The 18,360-nt window shown below is 48.7% G+C and overlaps 1 protein-coding gene across 4 annotated transcripts in view; it reads right to left on the bottom strand.

Moving 5' to 3' along the window:
- RFX2 (regulatory factor X2) overlaps positions 1-18,360 on the bottom strand; it is an 83,685-nt gene extending 65,325 nt beyond the window's left edge. For 3 of the 4 annotated variants that reach the window (XM_059869939.1, XM_059869941.1, XM_059869942.1), the window contains exon 1: positions 18,210-18,360. The gene's annotated coding sequence lies outside the window, so the exon portion shown is untranslated. The remainder of the gene's footprint in view (positions 1-18,209) is intronic. The other variant, XM_059869940.1, reaches the window with a different exon arrangement.

The following is an 18,360-nucleotide window of genomic DNA, read 5'->3' as shown; positions in this document are numbered from 1 at the left end:
TTAATCCAACACTCCTGGATATCTGTGTCTCCAGGAGCAGCAGCTGAATATTGCTGGATATTACTGAATATTATTGAATATTGCTGGATATTACTGAATATTATTGAATATTATTGAATATTCTTGAATATTAAGCACCCCCAGACCTGTCAGAGGCAGTGACCCATTCTGGATTTTACAAAATCACAGTGCAAGAACACTGAACCAGCAGCAGCAGCCTTCCCCCTTATTCTGCTGGGAAGAATATTGAAGATCTCTCCAGGGAGATCAGCACTGAGAGCCAAGACCCTGCTCTGTGTGGGCTGGGAAGGATTCTCAAAGGATTTTTTTCCACAGGAAAAATTGCAGAGAATTGATCAACTCACCTCAAGCTAATTCTCCTGCCTGAGTTGCAGAACTTCAAAAGGATCAGAGGGATCAGCACTCAGCTTTCCACTGCACTGATTTACTCTATTTTCTTTTTGAAATTATGAATTGTTTGTTTATCACCCCACTATTGCTCTCTTAATTTTGCTTTGTGACTGAGTTGCATAAAGCTGTATTTTAAAAGGTACAGCCTAACAATAATGTGACATTATTATTAATTAATGATTACTCTATGCCATTCCATAGGATAAATCCCCTCTTCCCTAAAAATGTTCATGGGATGCTACACTTCTACAGAAGGAAAAGGGAAAAGTAGGAAGGCCAGAGAGGAGAGAAGGACAGAGCATGAAACTCCACTTCATTTTGTTATTGAGGTGTTGGGGTTTCTACACCACCCACTCTCCTGCCTGAGTTGCAGAGTTTCAAGAGAATCAGAGGGATCAGCACTCAGCTTTCCACTGCACTGATTTACTCTATTTTCCTTTTGAAATTATGAATTATCACCCCATTATTGCTCTCGTAATTTTGCTTTGTGACTGAGTTGCATAAAGCTGTATTTTAAAAGGTACAGCCTAACAATAATGTGACATTATTATTCATTATTTCCCTATGCCATTCCATAGGATAAATCCCCTCTTCCCTAAAAATGTTCATGGGACGCTACACTTCTACAGAAGGAAAAGGGAAAAGTAGGAAGGCCAGAGAGGACAGAGCATGAAACTCCATTTTGTTATTGAGGTGTTGGGGTTTCTACACCACCCACTCTCCTGCCTGAGTTGCAGAGTTTCAAAAGGATCAGAGGGATCAGCACTCAGCTTTCCACTGCTCTAAGGATTTACTCTATTTTCCTTTTGAAATTATGAATTGTTTATCACCCCATTATTGCTCTCTTAGTTTTGCTTTGTGACTGAGTTGCATGAAGCTGTATTTTAAAAGGTACAACCACACACTAATGTGACATTATTATTAATTATTTCCCTATGCCATTCCATAGGATAAATCCCCTCTTCCCTAAAAATGTTCATGGGATGCTACACTTCTACAGAAGGAAAAGGGAAAAGTAGGAAGGCCAGAGAGGACAGAGCATGAAACTCCACTCCATTTTGTTATTGAGGTGTTGGGGTTTCTACACCACCCACTCTCCTGCCTGAGTTGCAGAGTTTCAAGAGGATCAGAGGGATCAGCACTCAGGTTTTTCACTGCACTAAAGATTTACTTTGTTTTCCTTTTGAAATTATGAATTGTTTATCACCCCATTATTGCTCTCTTAGTTTTGCTTTGTGACTGAGTTGCATAAAGCTGTATTTTAAAAGGTACAACCACACACTAATGTGACATTATTATTAATTAATGATTACTCTATGCCATTCCATAGGGTAAATCCCCTCTTCCCTAAAAATGTTCATGGGATGCTACACTTCTACAGAAGGAAAAGGGAAAAGTAGGAAGGCCAGAGAGGAGAGAAGGACAGAGCATGAAACTCCATTTTGTTATTGAGGTGTTGGGGTTTCTACACCACCCACTCTCCTGCCTGAGTTGCAGAGTTTCAAAAGGATCAGAGGGATCAGCACTCAGCTTTCCACTGCTCTAAGGATTTACTCTGTTTTCCTTTTGAAATTATGAATTGTTTGTTTATCACCCCATTATTGCTCTCTTAGTTTTGCTTTGTGACTGAGTTGCATAAAGCTGTATTTTAAAAGGTACAAACACACACTAATGTGACATTATTATTAATTAATGATTACCCTATGCCATTCCATAGGGTAAATCCCTTCTTCCCTAAAAATGTTCATGGGATGCTACACTTCTACAGAAGGAAAAGGGAAAAGTAGGAAGGCCAGAGAGGAGAGAAGGACAGAGCATGAAACTCCACTCCATTTTGTTATTGAGGTGTTGGGGTTTCTACACCACCCACTCTCCTGCCTGAGTTGCAGAGTTTCAAGAGGATCAGAGGGATCAGCACTCAGCTTTCCACTGCTCTAAGGATTTACTCTGTTTTCCTTTTGAAATTATGAATTGTTTGTTTATCACCCCACTATTGCTCTCTTAGTTTTGCTTTGTGACTGAGTTGCATAAAGCTGTATTTTAAAAGGTACAACCACACACTAATGTGACATTATCATTAATTATTACCCTGTGCCATTCCATAGGGTAAATCCCCTCTTTGCAGCACCTTCCCTAAAAATGTTCATGGGATGCTACACCTCTAAAGAAGGAAAAGAGAAAAGCAGGAAGGCCAGAGAGGACAGAGCATGAAACTCCACTTCATTTTGTTATTGAGGGATTGGGATTGGGTTTTTTTTTCTGCCCTTCCCTCCTCTGTGACTCACAGCTCTCTGATGGGCCAGGAGCTGTGGGTATTTATGAGCCAAACTTGTTCCAACAGCTCCAAGCATTTTAGAAACAGCTTCCAGCAGCTCTGGAGAGCCTCAGAGCAGCAGGTAGCCAGGAAAGAGCACGGTGCTGCCAATTTTAACAGCAGAATGATTTGTTCTCTTAAAAAAACCTTCACCTTTCATTGGCTCCTCTGTTTACCAAGGAGAGATTTGGGTGGGGAATAGAGGGAAGAGTCTCTTCTGTGCAGCCAGATGGAATTCCAAACCCAGTTAGTTTAGGCAGGGAGTTAAGGGGAAGATGTCAAAATATGTTTTCCATTAAGGTAACAGGAAAACACGAGGTTTAAAATACAGAATACAAACAATTGCTGCTCTGCTAGCAGAAGCTGTGCCAACAGGAGGGATGTGATCACCAGAGTTAGCTTAAACCAACAGCAACAGAGTTGTAAGTCAGAAATTTGGTATTTTATTCTGAAATATTTGCTTGGGGTGCTGTTTGCCATCAGACTTCAGTCAAAATAAGCCTTAGCAATGACATGCTAAACGATCCCATCTGCCTGTTTCAAAGGCAAAAAAAGCCAAGGAGATTTCAGTAATCCTGAATTTCCAGTTCAGCCTTCCAACTGAGAAGGGACATTTTTTGCTCTAATTCACCTTGTGGTGCTAAAGTGAATGGGGTTAGTGGTATAGGGCAGCAATCAAGACACTGACAGCGAATTTTAACAATCAATAGAACATTGAATTTTTCTTTTTTTTTTTTTTTTTTTTTTTTTTTTTTTTTTTTTTACTGGAGAAGTTTTACTTTCTGCAGATGGAAGGGAGAAAAAAAAAAAAAAGCACCATCACCTTCTCTGCATCTGCACTTAGGTGCTGCACAGAAAGCACTCCAGAAGGAATAAATCTCATTTTCCTGCACTCACAGCTGAGGGGTTTTGTCTCTCACAATCATTTTGTGTCGGGTGAGTCCCCTCCAGGAGTGACAGAGTTCAGGAAATGGACTGGAAGGTGTAAAAAGAGGAGTTTGGGGGAGTCACTGGGAAAGAGGCAGGGACAGCTGAGAGGAGGGGAAAGGGGAGAGGGGAAAAGAGGAGAGGGGGACAGGGGAAAAGGAAGAGAGGAGAGGAGAGGAGAGGAGAGGAGAGGAGAGGAGAGGAGAGGAGAGGAGAGGAGAGGAGAGGAGAGGAGAGGAGAGGAGAGGAGAGGAGAGGAGAGGAGAGGAGAGGAGAGGAGAGGAGAGGAGAGGAGAGGAGAGGAGAGGAGAGGAGAGGAGAGGAGAGGAGAGGAGAGGAGAGGAGAGGAGAGGAGAGGAGAGGAGAGGAGAGGAGAGGAGAGGAGAGGAGAGGAGAGGAGAGGAGAGGAGAGGAGAGGAGAGGAGAGGAGAGGAGAGGAGAGGAGAGGAGAGGAGAGGAGAGAATCCTGTGTTATTACATTATTGGACCTTATGACTGTCTATATCCTCTAACCAGTCTGCACATGCTCCTGTTTTGGGGAGAAATCATTCTTCCAGGGAACAGACAGTAGCTCAACTCTTATATTAACTTTCTGATGCAGGGAAAATTAGTAAAATTTTTATAAACCTGAGAAAGAAAAAGGTATAAAAAATCTCAGGTGGCCACAGGCTGTCAGTTGTCACCAACTTCCACTTCACTGCTGTGCTATGATGGTTATAAACCTGAAGTGTAAAGTGGAAATTCATCCACAGACAATTTACTTTTCCCCAGCAGAATATTGCATGATGTTCTGGCTAATAATTCACATAATTCAATCCTCATGTATTCAGAGATCACTGAGAAATCAGGAGAATGCATTCAAAACGTTCACTGTGTGGAACATTTCATTGCCCAAACATCACAATATAAATTCAAGCAAGTAGCTGCCAAAAGCAAAAGTTAGAACAGAAATTCCTTAGTGATGGACTAAGGAGAGACTCATCACCAAGGTATTAAGTAATTCTTAGGGGAAAGTGAATTAGAACTGCAGTGTATGATGTATTAATTATTTGGTGGCAGTTGAAGAAAAAAGCTTGGGTTTTAAGGACACAGCTGGAGGAATTTAACCCATGATATAAATTGACTTTTTAAACGTGCAAAAAGGGAAATCTGAGTTTCACTGGGTCCTGCAAGCAGAGCAATATGGAGCAGAAAGTTTTACTCATCTGCAGCTCATTTTTGTTCCAAAATTCCCTTTTTAGAGCATCCTAGCTGTGTGTTCATCTGGGCTGTAAAACAGCCTGAAGAGTGATTCCAGAGTCACTTCAGCAAGAAATGCCCCAACCACTATTTCCCCCAAATTTCTGTAGCTAAATCATTTCTCCAGGGGTTTGTTGGCTGTTTTCCCTCTCTGAATTTTTTCAGCACCAAAACACAGCTCTGAGCATCATCTCTGCATCTCCACCAGCCCAAGCCCTGCAGGATCCCTGCCCCCAGCAGGAAATTTTTAAATAGGAAAATCCTCTGGAGAGGGGTTTTTCCTGGGGGATCATTTTCAAAGAGCAGAAAGAAGCCAGCAGGTCCCTTCCAACCAAACCATTCTGGGATTGTCTAAGTGCCTCTGCATGAAATATTCCAGGAGGGCACAAAACAGACAAATAGTGGCACCATCCCAAAAAAACAAAAACAAAACAAAACAAACCAAAACAACAAATAAAACCAAAAACAACAAAAAAAAGGAAGCAGAGCAATGATGACACCATCCCCAAAAAATGTGTGTCTTGTTTGGATCAGTGAGTAAAGCTACAGTCACCTGAGGCTTTCAAAGCACTTCACAAATGTTAATCCTTAGGAGTTTGCCCATCTTAACTTTCTGGGTTCTGGGGGAAACAGCAACAACAACAGCACACACCAAAAAAAAACACCCCAAAAAACCTCCACAAAAACACACACACAAAAAACCCAAACGAAACAAAAACAAACCCAAAAAACCAAATCCAAAAAACCCCAAAACAACAGGGATTGAATTATTCCCTAGTGGAAAATGGAAATGAAAGCACAGAGCAAATAAATCAGAGTTTTGAGTCTAAGGTGGCACAGAAACCCCAGTGAGGATGGAGTCCAGAGGCAAAGAGATAAATCAGAAATGTGGAATAAACACCCTTGGAACTTCACTTGATCCTAATTTACCCTTGGAAATGCACTCTCTCATAATGTGTTTGTAAATGGATGTATACAGGTATATTTTATATATCACTGTGCATAAATATCTAGGAAATAACCCAAATCCCCCAGACACTGACACAGCTGCAGCCCCTGGCCTGAAAACCCAGAGATTTTCTCTGGGCGTGTGACAGTCACACCCTCAGATGTTTTGATATGAAAATGTCTCCTTTCAGTCCTCAGCAAGGAAGTGATTTTGATTTTCACAACCACAGAGCCTGCAAGGAACCTGTGGGGCCAAAGCCAAAGCACATTTCCCCACAGGGCAGGAGTCAGGGACTGCCAAATCCTGAGCATGAGGAGGGGGATCAGGTTTGTCTGGCAGATTTCATCCATGGAAAGGGGGCAGAAAAGGACAAAGTGGTCCACAGAGAGACTCACTGCAACCCATTCCCTGTCTTGGCTGTGATCACAGAATCATGGGGGTGCCTCAGGTTTGAGCTTTTCTATTTTTCAGACTCTGTGCTGCTTTAGTGGGTGGGTCTGGGTTCATATTATGGGATGGTGAGCTCTGTGCACAGAGCAGGGAGACAAAACAATTCCTGCTCCAGCTGGGGACCAAGGACAAATGATCCAAATCTCAGCCCAAGAGCACAAACCCCGTGGGCTGGAGAGAGAAAAACAAGCAGGGTGGGACTGGATGGGCTGGGGCTGGAATGGGACAATGAACTGCAAGGTGCAAATGGAGCAGAACTGATCCCAGGGAGAGACCCTGTGCCCTGGTGTCCATTTTGGGCCCATTTTGGTTCATCTTGGGTGCAGCCCTGGCTGGGCTCTTGTGCTGCCCAGGGTGGGTCCATTGAGGCCTTTTAATAAATCCCTGCTTTATTAATTAACTCTGCCTAGTCTCTGTTCTAGCTCAGCCTTCACAAGGCATCAAATCAGGTTTGGGTGGGAAGGAACCTTGGAGAACATCTGGCCATGGCAGGGACACCTCCCACTGTCCCAGGCTGCTCCCAGCCCTGTCCAGCCTGGCCTTGGGCACTGCCAGGGATCTGGGGCAGCCCCAGCTGCTCTGGGCACCCTGGGCCAGGGCCTGCCCACCCTCCCAGGGAACAATTCCTTCCAAATATCCCACAAAAATCTCCCCTTTCCCAGTGGGAGCCATTCCCTGGGTCCTGTCCCTCCAGGCCTTGTCCCCAGTCCCTCTCCTGGAGCCCCTCCAGGTCCTGCCAGGGGCTCTGAGGTGTCCCTGGAGCCTTCTCCTCTCCAGGTGAGCAACCCCAGCTCTGCCCAGGAGCATCCCAGTGGCTCCATGGGGTTTATCCCTAATGAACAGGGTAATTAACAGGGTTATTAACTCAAACAGCCCCGAGGTTCCTCACTCAAGAGGAGCAGAGCCCATCCCAGCAGCCCATGACTCAGCTGTGCTGGAATGTCCTGGCACAGAGTAATTAAATAATTAACCCCCCTTCCTCTGTGTGAGATGATCTCTACTAATTTAAATTAAATTCTCTATTAATTTACTCAATTTAGTTAAACTACTAAATTAACTTGCTAGATTTAAATTACTAGATTTACTAAATTTATATTAAATTACTAAATTTACTAAAATGACTAAATTTACTAAATTTAAATAAAAATTCTCTACTAATTTAAAATTTATCAACTTGATAAACTCTAAAATAACAATTCAGTGTTATAATAGTTAATAATTATATAATTTAATATATATTAATTAGGTATACAATCTAACTAATTACTAAGTATTATCAAGTTCTTTGATAATTATTATTATTATCAATTTCTTCGATCATCAATTTTTTTCTTGTCACTACATACATTATTTTTACTCTAATGTTTCCTCATAACAAAAAATATTAATAGTAACAACTCATGCCATAAACATGGACCCCAAGAGATCTCTGAGTTACACCAGGAGTAGCAACAACTTTGCTTCTGCAAGCCCAGCTCAGGTCAGAGGGGTGCAGGTCAATGTGACAGAGGAGGTGCCTAAAATATGAGGGTGAACATTGCATTTTTGCTTTGAGGGGAGCTGTTTCTTCTATATTTTTCATACAGAAAAATCTATATTCTGCATGCAAGCAGCTGTGAGAGCTGGGCAGGCAAGCCCCAGGTTCTTCAAGGGGCTTAAAGAAATATTCTGTGGAGGATATTTCACCTTCCTGGCAGGTGGAAGTCTTCTAACAATGATGCACATCTGTCACATTAAGGAGAATAAATATTTGCTAGGAAGAAGGAAGCTCTGAAGACCAGCCTGGTGACCAGGAGCCATTATTTCTCTTCTTATTTGTACCTATTAAAGAAAAATTTCCTCCCATGATTGGTCATTTAAGGTCATGAATATTTGAAAAGATCTGCATTTCATCTCCTTTGGGGCGAAGGGTGGGGGTTTGAACAGCACAAGAAATTGTTTAAATGCAAGGCAAATTAGACAGAACCAGTCCATGTGCACTTATTCCCATCTCCCCCCACATTTCACAGCCCAGAGGTGGATTTTGAGTTGTTTTTTTAGACTGGACCATCCCAGACAGCTCAGGGAAGGAGGAGAAGAATATTCTTGCACAGAGCAACGAGGTGACAGCGCTGACAACAGCAGCTCCAGCACACCAAGAGCCTGGGCTTATCTCCCAGCTGCTTCCTCCCAGCTTATCAGAGGCTGCACAACCTCCCTTCAGTGCCAAACGAGAGCCCTGGCTAACAGAAAATATCACACTGGTGGTCAGAAAGGCCCCAGAGCTGCTGGAACATCCAGCTCTGTGCAGAACCCATCCTTGTTTGCCACGAGCTGCCTGAGAAGGGTCATTGTCCATCCATCTCACCACACATCTCCAGGAGCCTCCTGCTCCAGCCTGGGCTCACAGAATCCCTGAATATCCTGAGCTGGATCCCTCAGGGATGATCAGTGCAGCCCTGGCCCTGCACAGACCCCCAACACCCCCACCCTGAGCAGCCCTGAGAGCTCTGTCAGTGAGGGGCTGGGAACACAAACCCTGAGAGGAACCCCTGAGGGAGCTGGGGGTGCTCAGCCTGGAGAAAAGGAGACTCAGGGGTGCCCTGATCACTCTGCAGCTCCTGGAAGGTGCCTGTGCTCAGCTGGGGCTGGGCTCTTTCTCCAGGAACTGACAGAACCAGAGCACACAGCCTCAAGGTGTGACAAGGGAAATTCAGGTTGGGTATTAGGAAAAAAATATAGGTTGGATATTAGGAAGTTGGTGAGATCCTATCCTATAGGTAGGACATTAGGAAAAACCTAATTAGGATATTAGAAAAATATATAAGTTGGATATCAGGGAAAAGTTTTTTCCAGAAAGGGTGATAAAGTTCTGGAATGGCTGCTGGGGAGGTGGTGCAGTCCCCATCCCTGGGGGTGTTTAACAAAGCCTGGATGTGGCACTGGGTGCCAGGGTTCAGTTGGAGTGCTGGGGCTGGGTTGGACTCGATGATCTTGGAGGTCTCTTCCAACCCAGTGATTCTGGAATTGTGTGAATTCTGTGAATTCTGTGTCCAAACACTCCTGGAGCTCTGGCAGCCTTGGGACCATTCCCTGGGGAGCCTGGGCAGTGCCCAGCACCCTCGGGGGGAAGAACCTTGCCCTGAGCTCCATGCCAAGCCCTGGCCCAGCTCCAGCCCTTCCTGGCCTCCTGTCCCTGTCCCAGAGCTCAGCCCCTGGCCCAGGTTTGTAGCCCTGAGCAGGCTGGAGAGGTCTGGCAGCAGTGAGGAAGAGGCTCAGGAAGGACACACTGACACTGCTCTGCCCACACTCCCCAGCACAGCCCTGCTCATCCCTGTGGTGACACAGCTCTGTCCTGGGCACTGCAGACACTGGTGAGATGTCAGATTAAACCTTTTTCTGACCCAGAGATGGGGTAACTGAGAGGTGTTTTAAAAACTTTTATTTCATTTTCAGTGTCATGTGAAGGGTGAGACAATCCAGATGTTATAATTCACACCACCACAATCAGAAGCCAATTATTTCCTAATTACAATACACTATAAGGGTTTCTTTCTGTCAGGCTGTGAGAATTTTCTACAAATCCATTTCCTACATTGAGACCCTGTCCCATCATGGTCATGAGGTGATGGAGAGAGAAATGCCACTTGTATCTGGAGTTCCTGTGCCTTGTTTAGCAGCCTTGTTCATACACCAAGTAAAGGATAATTAATAAATCATCTAATTGTGAAACTGCCCATTACCAGCCAGTGACTGAACCCATCCTAGGTGCCATCAGCACTAAGCCAACCCACACAGCATCAAGCATCAGCTCAGTCAGGATCAGATCTCAGAGAAAGCCAAGAAGGGAACAGAACAAGAACCCCAGAATGGTTTGGGTGGGAAAGGACCTTAAAGCTCCTCCTGTTCTGCCTCCTGCCACCTTCTCACCACCCATCCAGCCTGGCCTGGAACACTTCCAGGAAGCCTCAGCTTCTCTGGGCAACCTGTGCCACAGCCTCATCACTCACAAAGGGAAAATTCCTTCCTGATATTTCATCTAAACCCCCCCTCTTTCAGTTTAAAGCCATTTCCTTTCATGAGTTGATGCTCCATTCCAACAGCACCTAAAATATGAGAAATCCTGTGTACCAAAGCATCATCAGATGCTCAGGTGCTCCAGAAGACACTCATCCAACATAAATAACCCTCACAAATCAGGGGAACACAGTAACTTCCACCAGCATTGCACTGAGGCCATCACTGTACTGCTGTGTAGCACTGCTGGATGTGTCTATACGATTATGATGATAATAATAATAATATAAAAAAAAAAAATAATAATAGTAATTCAGTGCACAAGGGCAGGGGCAGTGCAGGGTTTTACCTGTCAGTGTGAGGCTGCTTTATCTAAAGCCTCCAGGACTCCCAGACAGCAGAGGTCAGAAGAACAAGAAGAACTGATATCATTCCCTGGGCAGGGTGAATGTTTAATCAGCTGTGTGTTAAGCCAGAAATTCTCCAGAACAGTTCCAGGGTTGTCATGGTGGCAATGGGATCTTAAGCTGATACCAAGGAACAGTCTGACAATGACTAACCAGGTGGTTGTTAAGGAAATTGCTAATTCTGCTGAGGTTGTTTGCCTATAATCATTCCACCCCCACTTTTTCCCCTTCTCTCCTCTTCCCCTGATGTTTCTTGTCAGTCTTAACTAGTGGCACCTCCAGAAGAGGCATCCTTAATTACAGGCTCCATTCAGCAGGACCCTTTGCCTCGTGTTAACCTCAAAGAACCACCAGCCACATAATCCCAGACAAATTCCTGAATTCCTGGTCAAACATCACTTCATTACCCCAAATTCCTGAATGACCCCAAACACCACTTCATCCTCGTGCTTCCAGATGGGTGGGGCACTTCCAAAACTCAGCCAGGGAGACAGAACCATCTCTCTTCACACCTGGATTTGCTCCTGATGTGTGGAGCCCACGAGGATTCCCCCATCCCCAGCAGGGCTGCAAAAGGGATGTCTGTGAGGTTGGAGCATGGGAAAGGCAAAATGTGCACTCCTAAGATCACTGGGGGAGAAGGAAATCCAGCCAGGATCCTCTTCTCTAGAAGGGATGGGGGAAATTTAATTTTATGCACCAAACATCAATTCCTGGGATTTGAACTGCTCTGAAAGCCCTGGAATGTGAGCCCTGCTGCTCTGGCTTTGAGAGGGAGCCAGGGAATCCCACAGAATCCTGGAATGATTTGGGTGGGAAAGGACCTTAAAGCCCATCCCATCCCACCCCTGCCATGGCAGGGACACCTCCCACTGTCCCAGGCTGCTCCCAGCCCTGTCCAGCCTGGCCTTGGGCACTGCCAGGGATCCAGGGGCAGCCCCAGCTGCTCTGGGAATTCCATCCCAGCCCCTCCCCACCCTCCCAGGGAACAATTCTTTCCAAATATCCCACAAAAATCTCCCCTTTCCCAGTGGGAGCCATTCCCTGTGTCCCTCCAGGCCTTGTCCCCAGTCCCTCTCCAGCTCTCCTGGAGCCCCTTCAGGCCCTGCCAGGGGCTCTGAGCTCTGCCTGGAGCCTTCATGGGCTGGAGCTGGAATTGGACAATTAACTCCAACATGCAAATGGAGCAGAACTTATAAAAATGAGAGACCCCATGACCTGTTGTCCATTTTGTGGCCATTTTGGGTTGTGCTGCCCAAGGTGGATCTATTGAGGCCTCTTCACAAATCCCTACTTTATTAATTAACTCTGTCTGGTGTCTGCTCCAGGTCAGCCTTCACAAGGCATCAGCCCTGCCAGGGGATTCAGGGACGTGTCTGGGCTGCTCCTCCTCAGAGCTGCACACAGGTACCTGCTGCTGTTTGTCCTCACACACATCCACACATCCTGCACATGAAGCCAAAGAAAAACTCCTTCACACAGGAAAAAAAAAAAATTGTGGAACCTGGATGGTGGGAACATTTCCCAGTGAGCTCATCAGGGAGGAATATCTCTAAGTCAATGTAATTATTATTTCTGTCAGCTTCTTGCTGAGGATTTCTTTCTTGAGACAAGAAAACAAAGAATCTGATTTTTGTTTGCATATTCTTTATATGAAAGTCATTACTGGTGCAGCATTCTGTGACCTGTTCCTTTCAGTGCAATGTTCTGTCATTAACCTCTTGCAAAGTTTCCTCCCACGACACATTTGTACTACTCTGAGACTTCTCTGGCATTTATTAAGCTCAGAAAAACAAATTTCTAATAGAAATCTAACTGATTTCTAATTTCAAATTTCTAATAGAAATCTAAGTAAAAAACCCCCAAACTTATGAATTGCCTTTAAATGACTTTTCACATGCCTTCATTTGGGATTTCTACAGCTCTTCACTCCCGAGGACATCAGGAGATACCCAAGGGAATGACATGAAGTTGTGTCAGAGCAGGGATGGATCTCAGAGAAAGGTTCTTCCTTGACCAGATCAAGGAACCAAAACAGTTTTTAAAGTTCTGTTTGGGAAACTTCTTGCTTCTGATGCAATTTAAAATAGACCTTTCAGCCTTCTTGCTGGGCAGACACTGCCTAAGCCCTGCAGTGACATAAGTGAGCAGGAATACTGTGGGAAGAGGAAGAGTTTCTCATTCACTGACATGAAATCACATGTCTAGACATAACTACCTATTGTTTTAACAACTCAGCTGAATTAACAACATTTAAACTTTTCTAGAAATCGACATCTTTCATAAAACATCCCCCAAAGCTGAAAGTAAGTTTGGTTTTTTCTCCTTCTGCCCTTACAAATAATTTATGTGTATTAACGTGTCCTGAAATAATTTCTGAAATACAAACATTGCCATCTCTTATAAAACATCACCAAAAGCTCAAAGTGGGTTTGTTTTTTCTGCTTTCCCTCCTGAATAAAAATAATTTGTGTATTAATATGACCCTGAAATAATTTCCTCTCTGTGCTTTGTGTGCTAAGAAAAGGGACTCTAGGAAGTGCCTTGCACAAATGGATTCCTCTTTGCTCAGGGAGTTAGGGTCTGTGAAGGAAGCTTTTGTCATCTAGTTATGAATTTATGGATAATTATTCCATAAACTGCTTGGATTCCTATTTGCCCTGTAGAGTAAGGGGTTGATAGTTTGTGCTGAAGGAAGGCTTTGTTATCTGTTTATGAATTTATGGAGAATTATTCCATAAACTGCTTGGATTCCTCTGTTTAGGGGTCCATGGTTTGTGCTGAAGGAAGGTTTTATCACTGTTTATGAATTTATGGATAATTACTCCATAAGCTGCTTGGACAGACGTGGGAAAGGCGGCTCGTTCCCAGACAATAAGCTGGATTTGTGAATGTTTGAACAAAGGAATACAGACCTGCCAGTCCAAGTAAGACAAAATGTGTCTGAAGGTGCAGATTAGACAGAAACCTCCCCTTTCTGCGTGTCCAGTATCGGCACCGCAAGCCCGGGGCCCGGCGGATCCTGGCCTGGGTCCCAACCCAGATCCCACTGGATCCCCACCCGGTCCCGGTGAATCCTGGCCCAGATCCCAATGGATCGCGACCAGGGTCCCGGTGGATCCTGGCCCGGATCCCAATGGATCCCCACCCGGTCCCGGTGAATCCTGGCCCAGATCCCAATGGATCGCGACCAGGGTCCCGGTGGATCCCAACAGATCCCAATCCGGATCCCGGTGGATCCCAGCCCGAGTCCCGGTGGATCCCAGCCCAGGTCCCAGTGGATCCCAGCCCGGTCCCGGTGGATCCCAGCCCGGGTCCCAGTGGATCCCAACCTGGTCCCAGTGGATCCTAGCCCAGATCCTGGTGGATCCCAACCTGGTCCCGGTGGATCCCCGCCCGGGTCCTGGTGGATCCCGGCCCAGGTCCCGGTGGATCCCCGCCCGGGTCCTGGTGGATCCCAACCTGGTCTCGGTGGATCCCAGCCCGGGTCCCGGTGGATCCCAGCCCGGGTCCTGGTGGATCCCAGCCTGGGTCCTGGTGGATCCCAGCCCGAATCCTGGTGGATCCCAACCCGGTCCCGGTGGATCCCAAGCCAGTCCCGGTGGGTCCCAGCCCGGGGCCCGGTGGATCCCAGCCCAGTCCCGGTGGATCCCAAGCCAGTCCCGGTGGATCCCAGCCCGGGTCCCAGTGGATCTCAACCCGGTCCTGGTGGATCCCAGCCCAGTCCCGGTGGATCCCAACCCGGGCCCCAGTGGATCCCAGCCCGGGTCCCGGTGGATCCCAGCCCGGGTCCCGGTGGATCCCAAGCCAGTCCCGGTGGGTCCCAGCCCGGGTCCCGGTGGATCCCAGCCCGGGTCCCGGTGGATCCCAGCCCAGGTCCGGGTGGATCCCAGCCCGGGTCCCAGTGGATCCCAACCTGGTTCCGGTGGATCCCAGCCCGGGTCCCGGTGGATCCCAGCCCGGGTCCCGGTGGATTCCAAGCCAGTCCCGGTGGATCCCAGCCCGGATCCTGGTGGGTCCCAGCCCGGGTCCTGGTGGATCCCAGCCCGGGTCCCGGTGGATCCCAGCCCGGGTCCCGGTGGATCCCAGCCCGGGTCCCGGTGGATCCCAAGCCAGTCCCGGTGGGTCCCAGCCCGGATCCCGGTGGATCCCAAGCCAGTCCCGGTGGATCCCAGCCCGGGTCCCGGTGGATCCCAACCCCCGGGCGGGCACGCCGGGCTCCCGCTGGCCGGCATCCAGCCCTGCGCTGCTCTGGCATTTGTTCCGAGGGAGGCAGCCAGGGAGGGCGGTCTGCGGTTAAATATAACTCGGTGCCTTCCAGCAGAAACTCCCGAGCGGGCGGGACCCGCCTGTTGAATCAGCAGCACGCCCGGACTCCGCTTTTAGCTCGGCTAAAGCTGCAAGCGAGCGGGGGAAACGGGCTGGAATACGCCAAAGCTGCTCTGTTTACGGGCCTCCATGGGCAGGGAAAACATGTTGTGATTAAACGTGGCAGCTGTCGGTGCTCCGAGGTGTTACAAGCAAGGGGTTATTTAAAGACAATGAGCGGCGCCGTCTTTTCTGCAGCACCGAAGTTATTTCGTGGCGGCAAGTGGCTTTTAGTGGCAGGGAATACTCTCAGCTGGAGGATTTCCCCCAAAAGCCAGGAGAAATGATGTCATCTGGCTGATTACAGAATTCTAGGATAGGCTGGGATGGAAGGGAGCCTAAACCCCACCTTGGTCCACGCTGTCCCACGGCAGGGACACCTTCCACTAGCCCAGGGTGCTCCAAGCCCTGTCCAGCCTGGCCTTGGGCACTGCCAGGGATGGGTCTGATCGTGTTTACACAAACAAAACGACACAGACAGTGTATTTCTGATGTACCTTCACATACCTAACACAGGATTTAACAGCAACTCTCTCTAGAACACACTCAGCTTAAATCTTGGGCTGGGTGACCCCATCCCTCCCTCCCAGCCCGGCTGCAGGGGCTCAGTGTGGTGGCAGGTCCCTTGATGAAGGAGATGCCTCCGTTTACAGGCCAAATCTACAAGTTTATATGGCAATCCTACAAATTTATAAGGCAGTCCTACAAAACACTCCTTGAGAGGGCAGACCTGATGCTAAAGGAAAAGACCCCAGTGTGCTGCCTGCAGTGTCAGCCCCTCCCAGGTGCTGCAGGTTTCCTGGTGGCTCAGACCCCTCCCCAGGAGCAGAGCAGGCTCTCGGGGCCCCAGGACAGGGACACTGCTCCTGAGAGAGGAATTCATGAGATGCAAATGGCTCAGCAGGGAGATGCAAAGCAGGGGTGGCTGTGAGGGACCTGGCTCTGCCTTTTCTTTTGAGGCAGTGGATGCTCCTGTCCCCATCCCCAGGCACGCTGGGATCATTCCTGTTCTGCAAGAAGCAAGCAGGGACAAAGGAATTCCAGCTGTCAACCCCTTCTGTCTGCACTTTCAGCCTTCAGGCCAAGATCCTGTTGTTACCTGAGAACCCAGATTCCGATTAAAAAGATGAGCAGTTCCAAACCTCGTGGTTATGGGAACAGCTCTGACAACACCAACTCCAAACAACAAACCCCTGGAGCCTGCCCACAGCTGTGTAACCCCAAGGCAAGTGAAACACATCTCACAGAATTCCAATTCATCTCCCCTCCCTTAGGACAGCAACACTGAGAGGTAAAGACACAGCTGGATGTGTTGGGGTTTTTTTAAAACATGAGCTGAGATTTTCATGTATCCAACACCTCTGTATTCCTACAAAGTCCTACAAAGTCCTGCTTTGGGGGTTTTGCCTCAGCAGCCACCCAGAAATCAAATTGTTCATCCCAAACTCTCAGCAGACACACTCAGAGGTTGATTTAACCCGTCTTGAACGAGGTAACCACGACAGAGCCTCCTATAATGCCTCCCCTTCTACTAAATGTGCCATTTTAAAATAAAAGCTGAGACTGAACTGATCCTGAACCGGCTGAAGCAAACTCAGACTGAAAAGTGAAACAGCAGAGGCAGAGAGGGAAGCTGGAGACTGATTTTTTTCTCTTCTCTAAGCCAGACGTTACTTTCTATTCTCAAAAGATTTGTAAGCAAGATAGAGCTGAAAAGTTTGGGCAGAAGCAGATGAAACAGCCTCGACTAAATGATTCCGAAGCTGAACTCTCAGTTTAAACTATCAGTTAAAGCCTCAGTTTAAGGACATTCCAAATGCAAAAAGGTAAAGTAGATTTAACAATATTTAATAAAATTATTATTTATTCTGTTCTTTAATTAGTAAGTCTCGCCTCTTTCAACAGCAAAGCCAAAATAAAGGCTTCGGAGCGCTATCTTAGTAAAACGAATGGAAACATTTAATCAGGCAGCGGGAACTCACGCTTGAAACAGGCACGTCCACAAAATCCCACTCTAACAGGAGATGAATCTTGTTTCACAACACACTTTATTCAAAACCAACAGCAGAAACCACATCAAGAACAGACGGCAGATGCTTGCAAATAGGTATCGCTGCGATTTCCCCTCGTTTCTAAGCCCGACTCGAGAAAGCGAGCGCCGGGATCTCCCAGCTCTGGCAAACTCCAGGGACGAGCTGGAGTTGAAACCACCTCCCTCCACCCCCAAAGAGGAGGAGGAGGAGCGCAAGGGGGGGACGGGGACAGCGCGGGGAGGGGGACAGCAGGAAGAGAGAGACGGGGACAGCAGGAAGAGAAGGACAGGGACAGCATGGAGAGAGGGGACGGGGACAGCATGGGGGGGGACAGCAGGAAGAGAGAGACGGGGACAGCAGGAAGAGAAGGACAGGGACAGCATGGAGAGAGGGGACGGGGACAGCATGGAGGGGGACAGCAGGAAGAGAGAGACGGGGACAGCAGGAAGAGAAGGACAGGGACAGCATGGAGAGAGGGGACGGGGACAGCATGGAGGGGGACAGCAGGAAGAGAAGGACGGGGACAGAAGGAAGAGAAGGACGGGGACACATGGAGAGAGGGGGACGGGAACAGAATGGAGAGAGGGAGAGCACGGGTACAGTGCGGAGCGGTGCCGACCCCGATCCCAGCGGAGCGCCTGCCCTGGGCCCCCTCCCGACCCGGAGCGGACACTCTGGGGCTCGCGGACCGAGCGGGTCCCCGCCGCCCGCGGGGCCGGGAGCGCGGAGTTCCGGGCAGCCCCGGGGACCGGCAGCGGCGGTGCGCGGGGCCGCGGCCCCCCCGCCGGCCGGGCGGTGTCGGTTCCCGTGCCCGGGCGGGGCCGCGCTGCGGGCGGTGCCCCGGGGCAGCGGCACCGGCCCGGGGAGGGGGAGCCCGGGCGGTTCGGCGGCGCCGCCTCCGCCGCTCCCCCGCTCCCAACTTTCCGAGGGCGGCGCGACTGGCGCCCCCCGCCCCGGAGCGCAGCGGGACCGCGCATCCCGCGCCGGGACAAGAGGAGTCCGCGCCGCCGACCCGCGCCGCGCCGGCCCCGCGGAGGACGCGGAGACCGCGCACATCCCTGCACCCCCCCGGCCGCGGTCCCACTTCCAGCCCGTCACGGGGCGGCCCCGCTCACCTGCCGTCCCCGCCGGGTGCCGCGGGCTGCGCTGGGCTCCGGCCGCCGGGGCCGCGCGTTGCCGCCGTTGGCAAGTAACAGTCTCCAGGGCTACGGTCACTATGGCGCCGGGCGCCGGGTCTCGAGGCAACTGTTGCTACCCCGGCCCCGC

The sequence above is a fragment of the Haemorhous mexicanus genome, chromosome 29 (genome assembly GCF_027477595.1).
Source record: "Haemorhous mexicanus isolate bHaeMex1 chromosome 29, bHaeMex1.pri, whole genome shotgun sequence".
NCBI lineage: Eukaryota > Metazoa > Chordata > Aves > Passeriformes > Fringillidae > Haemorhous > Haemorhous mexicanus.
This window is presented reverse-complemented; position numbering and strand designations above follow the sequence as displayed.